Raw genomic sequence first — 8,794 nt, 5'->3', positions numbered from 1 at the left:
AAGCTTCGGGTATGCTAAAAGGTCACTCAGAGGTATACTTTAAACATGTTGACACTTTTAACCCCTGTAGTTTGTAATTCCTCACTTTCTTTCACAATTCGCTTCGTATGATCCATGATTTATTCGTTTAAGGGTATAAACATCATATAAGGTTATTGAAAGATATATTTATCCGTTGTTGACAATTTGAACCCTTATATTCACATACTTTCCTTGTTTGTCAACTTTAGTCCTTCATACGTAATCTTTCACACGTTCAAAGCTTATGACACGTGTCAATACATTATTGGACATGAATTTTCGAGGTGTTACAGAATATCTAGCCAATGTGTTGCTAGCATTGTCACATGAAAATGTGCAAATGATAAAATTTTTGGATAATTGAGAAACGGGTATCGATTAAGGATCGACAAGTTAAGAGGCTCCGAATGGAAGCATGTACCTATTGTATAGGCCAATTGGGATGCCCGTAAAGGCCCCTAAAATACTTTGGAAGTTAAGTCCATTATACGATAGAAAGTACTTCCATCTTTTTGAGCAAATCTTGGGGTCGAGATTTATTTAAGGGGGTGAGGATGTAACACCTCGTAAAATCATGTCCATTGATGTGTTGACACGTGTAATGAACCCTAATAAAGTCAAACGTTGACTGTGAGGGACTAATTTCATCAAAAATGAAAACCATGAATATAGAAGGACTGACAGTGTCAACATGCTTAAACTAAGCCTCTGAGTGACCTTATACGGTGTCCGTATTCTCAAACGAGCCACTTATTGGGCGAGAGGAGCCGTTTGTGTAATTATGTGAAAGTTTGCGCGTTGAAGGGTTAAAAGTGTCAACATGTTAATTCTTACCTCGGAGTGACCTTTTAACAAATCGAGAGCTTCATAATGATTGAACATATTCTCAGGAATGCCTAATATTGACCATTCAGGCTTTTATGCCAATAAGTGAAGTTGCGCGCAAGTTTGTAAGTCATAGGGGTTAAAAGCGTCAACATGTTTAATTATACCTCTGAATAACCTTTTAACGAACCCGAAGCATTATGATGTGCAATCATACTCTCGAGAATGCTTAATATGAGCTACATAGGACTTTGATGCTATTAAATGATGATACGCGCAAGTTTGCGCGTTAAAGGGACCAAAAGCGTCAACAAGCGAAACTACGCTTTCAAGTGACCTTTAAGAGAACCAGAAACTCTGTAATACTCGGTCACGTTCATGGGAATCCCTATATGGGCTATGCAAGACTTTGATATCGATAAATGATATTACGCACAACTCTGTGCAATAAAAGGACTAAAAGCGTCAAAACTACGAAAGTATGCATATTCGCGCATATTCTACGTTCTGACCATATCCGCACATCCATAATTTTTTGTAATTATTAAAATATTATATTTTAGTGATGGGAATGCAAAAATACCATCCATCGCGAAATCTGGATTGTTTTCGCGTCCGTTCGAACGTTCGTCGTAATTAAGCGAAAAACGCAACCGTACGACCGAACGAACTGACATCCAAAACATTTTTGAGCATGTTCAAGTTAAATATACTTTAACTCCCTTATGGAGCTTAAAAATGGGGTTCACGGATGTTAGACGTGCCAAAACTCAAGTATACACGTTCAGGGACTAAACCTGCCAACTGATGAAACTTTGAGTATACAGCCCTGGTCCTTACGGACCGTATCCACTGGACCATACGGTCCGTATGCAGGTGTCAGATACGAATTTTTGCTTGGTCTCCACTCTAATCCATTCTTAACCAATCAAAACCGAATCCTTGGGCTTCAAGACAATTGTAATAACTGTCCCAACCTGTAATGATCTTGTAAACCCTTCTAACACTTGTCTTGATCTAATTCACTCTCAAAACCTATAAATAGGATGTGTTCATCCACTCATTCTTGCACCTCCTCTCATTCTTCCCTATATCCCTCAATTCTAGAACTTCCTGATCTGATTGGGAACTTATTCTTAGTAGAAAGGATAGCTAGGACCCTTTGTAAGTGTCTTAGCCCTATCTGTAGTTCAGTTTTATATTTTAAAAACCGAAAAGTCAAGTTATGGTAAATTAACTTTGACTTTCGGTTTAAACTCAATTAGTCCAGCCACGGTTCGAGATGAATCTGAGTATGTTACCATAGTTTGGTAGGTGATTAACCCTTAAAAGGGCACCTCCTAATTCGTTCGTTTGCTTAGTTAATTGTCGGGTCAAACCATTTAGGTAAAAAGTCAAACTTGGCAGACTTATAAATAATTATTAAAACCAATGATGCAGAGGTTATAAATTATATTTAACACTCTAATAACTTGGTAATTATTATTAGAACATGTCTAAGCATGTTCAACCAGGCAATTCTGAGTTTAGGATTGGTTCGCAACCGAAGTCGCAAAAGCTTGACTTTTGCTTTGACTTTCAGTTCTGACCCGATTATGCTTGATTCTTCCATGTTTTAAGTTTCCATTAGGACCGTACTATATAGTAGTATAACCCCCTGAAGTTATATTGCTCGGTCCTTAGTAGTTTGAATTTTATGCACATGTCCGTTATTATGCTCATAAATGCCATAATTGCCTTTTTGACATATAAATGAGATTTTTAGAAATGTGAGTGGACAAAAACCTTTGTTACGGATATATAAGTATGTCCCGAAAATTTCACATCAGTTCTTGGTCTCAAACGAGAGTTATGCTCGATATCGTAAATAGAAGCTTTTTATTAATTAAATTGCGATATCTTGCATAAGGCATGTTTAAACTTGGATTTTGAACCAAAACTCATTACCTACTGTTAAGATATTATCTTTAGGGATTTTTGGAATTTTTGATCAGATTATAATCTGATCGTATCATGGAGTTCTTGTGTAAATCGGTAAATGACGATAATACCCCTTTCATGCATAAAATGAGATTAACAAATGATTTGAGTGCCAAACCTTTTCCTACTGATTTCATACATTAAATAAATTATTTTAAGCATTCAAAACTGATCAGAATCTCAAATTTCCATAAAACACCTTAATTATCATCAATTAGCGATTTTTACGTTATTTAGGTGCGTAGTATGGTTTTAAACCATAATTAACACCTAAGACTTGTTACCTACTGAATTTTTAAACAAATTCTAATATTATTACAATAAGTATAAGTCATGAACTCGGACTTCCAAAAATGCCCTTAAAAGCGTATGTGAAATGACCAAAATGCCCTATCAGGGCATAGTTTGGCCATAAATGTTAAACCTCACATATGTATGATATCTTACTGATGTAATGTGATAAAATGAATATTTTTACTGAATGTTTTGGACCAGAACCTTAGTTTACTTTAAAATCTCTTTTATAAAAGGTAAAATGACCAAAATGCCCCTACGGGACTTAATTTGGTTTTAAATACTTTTTGGGCATATATGTTAACATCCTACTGATGTATTAACACATTTTAAGCATAATAACATATGGGACTTGTATATGGTTCATTTGGTTGCCCGTTATGCATTTACGCATTCGGATCAGTTTATGTACTAGTTTACGTAAGTTTGCCGAAACGGGTTTAACCTTATCGTTTTTACTTCAAAATCCATAATGTACTTAGTTTACCCATATTATGCAAGTCTTCATACTTGTTGGGTCTAAATAATATTCTATTCCGGTCATCGCTTAGTCTAGCATATCGTACGTTTTAGATATTTTAAGCTAGCCGGTCTAAGTCTACGACTTAAATAAGACCGTTAGCATTCTGAATTGGTTATATATTACCATCACTCCAGACTAGAGCCACTCGGTAAAAGCTACCTGCATTTAGTTAGAATGGATACGACTGAGTTATTTTGCTGTGAATGAAGTATTAGCTCAGGTAAATACTTTTAACTTATTTTCCCTTATACGAGCTTGGGATATGGTATTATAATAATACCACTTGGTCGGGTATGAAATCATTTAATCGGATTGTGATTAATAAATTTACATAACCCGTTTTAATCTGTCTTGTTTGATAACATAAGCATTTGGGGGTTAATTCAACCATGTCCTAGATATCCTCGGCTCATTTAATTGGAAAATGGCCACGACCTATGCACGGGGTGTAGGCATACACCTGACAGATGCAAATGCTAAAATATAAACCCACATGTTGGGGATAACTCCTTTGTGGGTTCTATAAGTGGTGAGTCGGTTAATCATGACCGGCTTCCAACCGGCCCCAATTATAAGACAAACATGTAAATCTGTATACAAGATTATCTTTAAATAATTGTCCTAAGTTGGTTTGTGCCTTGAGCACGTAAATCAATTTTCATAAACTCTTCTCAAAAGAGTCAGTTAATTGTATTTACCAGTGAAAACTGTTAGTCCCTATATAGGTTTATGGATAAGATAATCAAGGGTTTAGATGGTTTAGTGGGTTAGATGTGTGGTTTTGGGCTTAATATAGTAATGATGGGACTAGGGTTAGGGGAGCACACTCCCTAATCCCTTACTATAAATAGAAAGTGAGGTAATAGGTGCATGGTTGGTGGTTTTGATAAATCTTGTATTAGACAAATCCTTTGTATGCAAGATTGAAGTATTATAATCTTAATCATCTTTCTTTTCATCTCTTTTACAACTTGTTTGTGTGATTCCGCCACCTTATAAGTTGTGCGATATCATTGTGATCTCGGTTTCGGGACTTACAATTGGTATCAGAGCCTGTCGAACCTGATTTCCAGGCTCGGATCTGATATCGCGAGAGTCTGTTACTGTTCCGGGATTGTTTCTGCTGTGTTCTTGGTTTTCTGCCCATTTTGGATCATCTTCAAGTGATTACTGACCATCTCGGACGACTTCTAATCATTCCGGACTTGAAGATCATCAGATCACGGATTAAGCTTATCAGATTTCGGGTTCACATCATCAGATTACGGATCATTTCATCAGATCACGGATTGAGCTTATCAGATTTCGGATTCACATCATCAGATTACGGATCGTTTCATCAGATCACGGACTGTATTCATCAGATCACGGATTGTGTTTATCAGATCACGGATTGTGTTCATCAGATTTCGGATCAACATCAATAGATTACGGATCGTTCTTAGAAGATTCTGGATTTTGATCATTAGATTCCGGACTTAGTTCATCTGATTTCGGATTGGGTTGTAATTTCGGACATCAGTTTGGCTCATTCCGAACTCATAACCATTACGGATTAGAGTTTCTCATTATGAATTGAAGATCATTTCGAACCATTTCGGATTTCATCCCAATTCCGAATCCCATTTCAAATCTTTTGTCTCAAAACATGTTGAACCCAACCGGTGTCATGAACGGCGTTGTTACCGCAGCCGATCTCACTAACACAACACTAGCTGCAATCCAGACTCAGTCTTTGGCGTTTCATCAAGAACTTGACCAGGTTATCGGCACATCCACTAAAGTTCCACGTTTCTTGTATGGAGATGACTACTACGAATGGAAATTTCGCTTTGAACAATACTGCAAGGCAAAAGAGCCTCACGTCTGGAGAAGTATCAAAAATGGGCCACGTGTGATAATGTATGCAACTGACGATGACCCTCAAACTTAAATACCAAAGCCAGAAAACGTCTTTACTGATGAAGAAAAAAAGATTGTTGCTGAAGATGAAGCTGCTTCTACCACTCTGTCAATGGCTCTCGGCCCAGATATCTCAATTGGAGTCAGAAACTGCAAAAGCGCCAAAGAAATCTGGGACACACTGGTACATCTGTTTGAAGGAAATGTTGATATGAAAGCAAGTCGTGTTAACATGATGAACCAGCAATTCAGCTCTTTCAATCATATTTACGGAGAAACCATTGAAAATCAAATCAGAAGGTTTGTTAAGCTCGTTTCTCATATGGTGAGCGCTGGAATCGATGTCTCAAACAGCGCAATGAATCGTCAACTACTTAACTCGTTGCCAAAAGGATGGGATGCTGAAGTTTCAATGATCAAACGTACTAAAGATCTGAATGAGCTGACATTAACTGAGTTGATTGCCACTATTAAGTCCTGTGAGATCGATAATCAACAAAGAGAAATTAATTACAAGAACTCTCTGATGGCTGCTGGAGTAGCTAGTCCAAACAATGCTGCACTAATGAGTCAGGCTCATCCAAATCTGGTCTTCAGTCCTGTTCATGGAATAGTGAATCACAACCCGAACATTGTTTTTAGCCCCATTACTGCTCCAAAGCCAAATTACGTGTACGGAATGACTGTTCCTCCCACTCAGACACCCACTATCAATGCTGCTAACATCACTGCCCCGCAATCTCAATCCCAGACACAACCACAACATGCAAATGCTGCTTTCATTCAAAACACTCAGTCAGCCCCTCAGCATACTCAGTCATCTAATCACATGGCGTTCTTTACAAAACAGAATGAAGAAAAACTTGCTCTTGCAGCATCCATGATTAACAGTTTCAACGCCTTCTTGGCAGGAGAACTTATCCCCTCTACTGAACTCACACCAGAAGTAAATCAAGTTGTGGAAGAAGACTTAGATGAGCTGGATGTAGCATGGAACATGGCGATGTCAGCATTTAAAGCCGATAAGTTTACAAAAAGATACGGACGCCGTCCTATGCATGCCAGTCCAAATTTTCTGAAAAACAAGCTGAGGTGCTACAGATGTTATGAACCAGGGCATTTTGCTAGAGACTGCAAGAAAGTTATAACAGGGTATGAAGCTACTCAGGCAGCTGCAGCAAGGAACAAAGAGAGATCTATGGTTCCCGTTACTCCTGCAGAAACAGGTGCGTCAAGCGGACAAAGAAACTCTGGAGGAGGAAAGGCTTTGATTACTCAAGAACAAAATGGTTTCAGCTGGGCCGATGCTGTTGCTCAAGTGGAATCTATGAAGCTGTCTGAATCTGCAGCTGTGGAGAAAGTTCATCAATGCTTGATGGCCATGACCGAGGAACCAAAGTCACTTGCTGAAACGGTAAACTCCCTTTTATGCACTGAACACTGTAGGAAGAAAGTTGCATTACTAAGATCTCAAAACTCGGCATTAATCACCGAGTATAACACTATGATGGGTAAATACATCAGTCTTCGAGAGAACAACAAAATTCTCTATGAAAAGATTGATGCTCTTAAGAAGGATATAGCTCAACTTCACAGAGACGTGAACCAACAACAATGTTGGGTTCATGACTATAAACACAGGCTCACAGTCAAAACTCTTGAATGTGACTCTGTGAAAGGTGAGCTAGAGCTCCTCACTGGAAAGTACAAACAGAATGAATTGAATATCAAAAAGTTTGATACTTCCAGTACCACAGTGCAGAATCTATGCAATGTTCAACTTGCCTATCAAGAGAACAAGGGAAAGGGTCTAGGGTATAAAAAGGTTCCGCCACCATACAATCATAATTATTCCAGATTGCCAGTAACTGAGCAAGAAATGGAAAATTATGACACTATGATGTACGGAAAACCTAGTGATTATGTTGACAATGATCCGTCCAAATCAAAAAGAAGTCAATATGCTGACTTCAAGAAACCAATGAGTTTTGTAAAAGATGAAACTGTGCAAGAAAAACCAACAGATGATAAGTCTGATCAAAGGAATGATACATTAACAAATGCAGAAACCAAAACTGAAATTAAAGCTGAAACAAAATCGGAATCGAGTAACAATCTTGCAGAAGAGAGAAAGGAAAATTCATCAAATTCTGATTCTGTTAACAATCCTAATTTTTCAAGTTTATGTGCAGAGTCAGTAGGAACTGAAGAAGAGTCTAAGGAGGATGATGAATCACTTCAAAGTGCTGCTAATAATGTTGTTACTGATAAAAATGGCATTTATGCTTGGAACACTGTTTTTTCTTGGTTTGCTGAGACTTGGGGTGTTCCCACTAAGACTGATGAATTTGGTGCTATTATTTTAGATTATGCGTGTGATGATAATGACTGTGTTAAAAATGATGATAATGTTATGAATGTTGAGAATGATGAGACTGGAATGTCTGATGCGTCGCCTGAGGATTTTGAAGCATCTGTTTCAATTAACTCAGAAAAACATTCTGAAAATTCAGAATGCTGCACATGTGCATCAAATACAGAAAATGACACATCAGACATTCCATGCAACAATAATGAGTTTGAAGTCACAAATAGTGATAATGAAATTCTTGTTGCTGAACAGGGATCATTGGATGATCTTGACAATCAATCAGAGGATTCAGGGATTTCAGATAATGATAAAAACTCTTCCAGTTGTGGCAGTCAATCAGATTGTTGCAGCATTGCTAGAGAAGAAAGTCCAGTTGTCCTCGACACAGACTACTCATCATCTGAACTATCAGAATCATCAAATGTCGAGAACTCAGAAGCAGTTCAAGCTAAAGAAGAGACGTCCATAGAGTCCAACTGTGCAGAAACCAATGAAAATATGGAACCCATGGAGAAGGAATCCATAGAAATTAACTCTATAGTCGAATCTGATGATGAAACTATTGAAGAAATTATTATGGAAACCTTCTCTATGGATACTCCTGAGAACATGGTCTCTAAAGAGATGGAATCTGTGAATGTCACTTCCTCAGACAGCTCAACTGAGGATCCCAAAAGTGACCATACCAAAAAGGCGCCCATTAAACCCGATTCTGTCAAAAGAAAAGGGTCACATAGAAACAGAAGGTGAAAACGAAAGAATGTAAAAAAGGGAAACCCAAATCTCAAGCAAACTGAGCCCAAGCTCAAGGGAATAGTTAATGATACTAACTCTTGTGCTGGCAGCTGCAAAGCGGGCTCTTCCGAGAAAAGACATAC

The sequence above is a fragment of the Helianthus annuus genome, chromosome 9, assembly GCF_002127325.2.
Source record: "Helianthus annuus cultivar XRQ/B chromosome 9, HanXRQr2.0-SUNRISE, whole genome shotgun sequence".
NCBI lineage: Eukaryota > Viridiplantae > Streptophyta > Magnoliopsida > Asterales > Asteraceae > Helianthus > Helianthus annuus.
Note: the sequence above shows the minus strand (reverse complement) of the source record.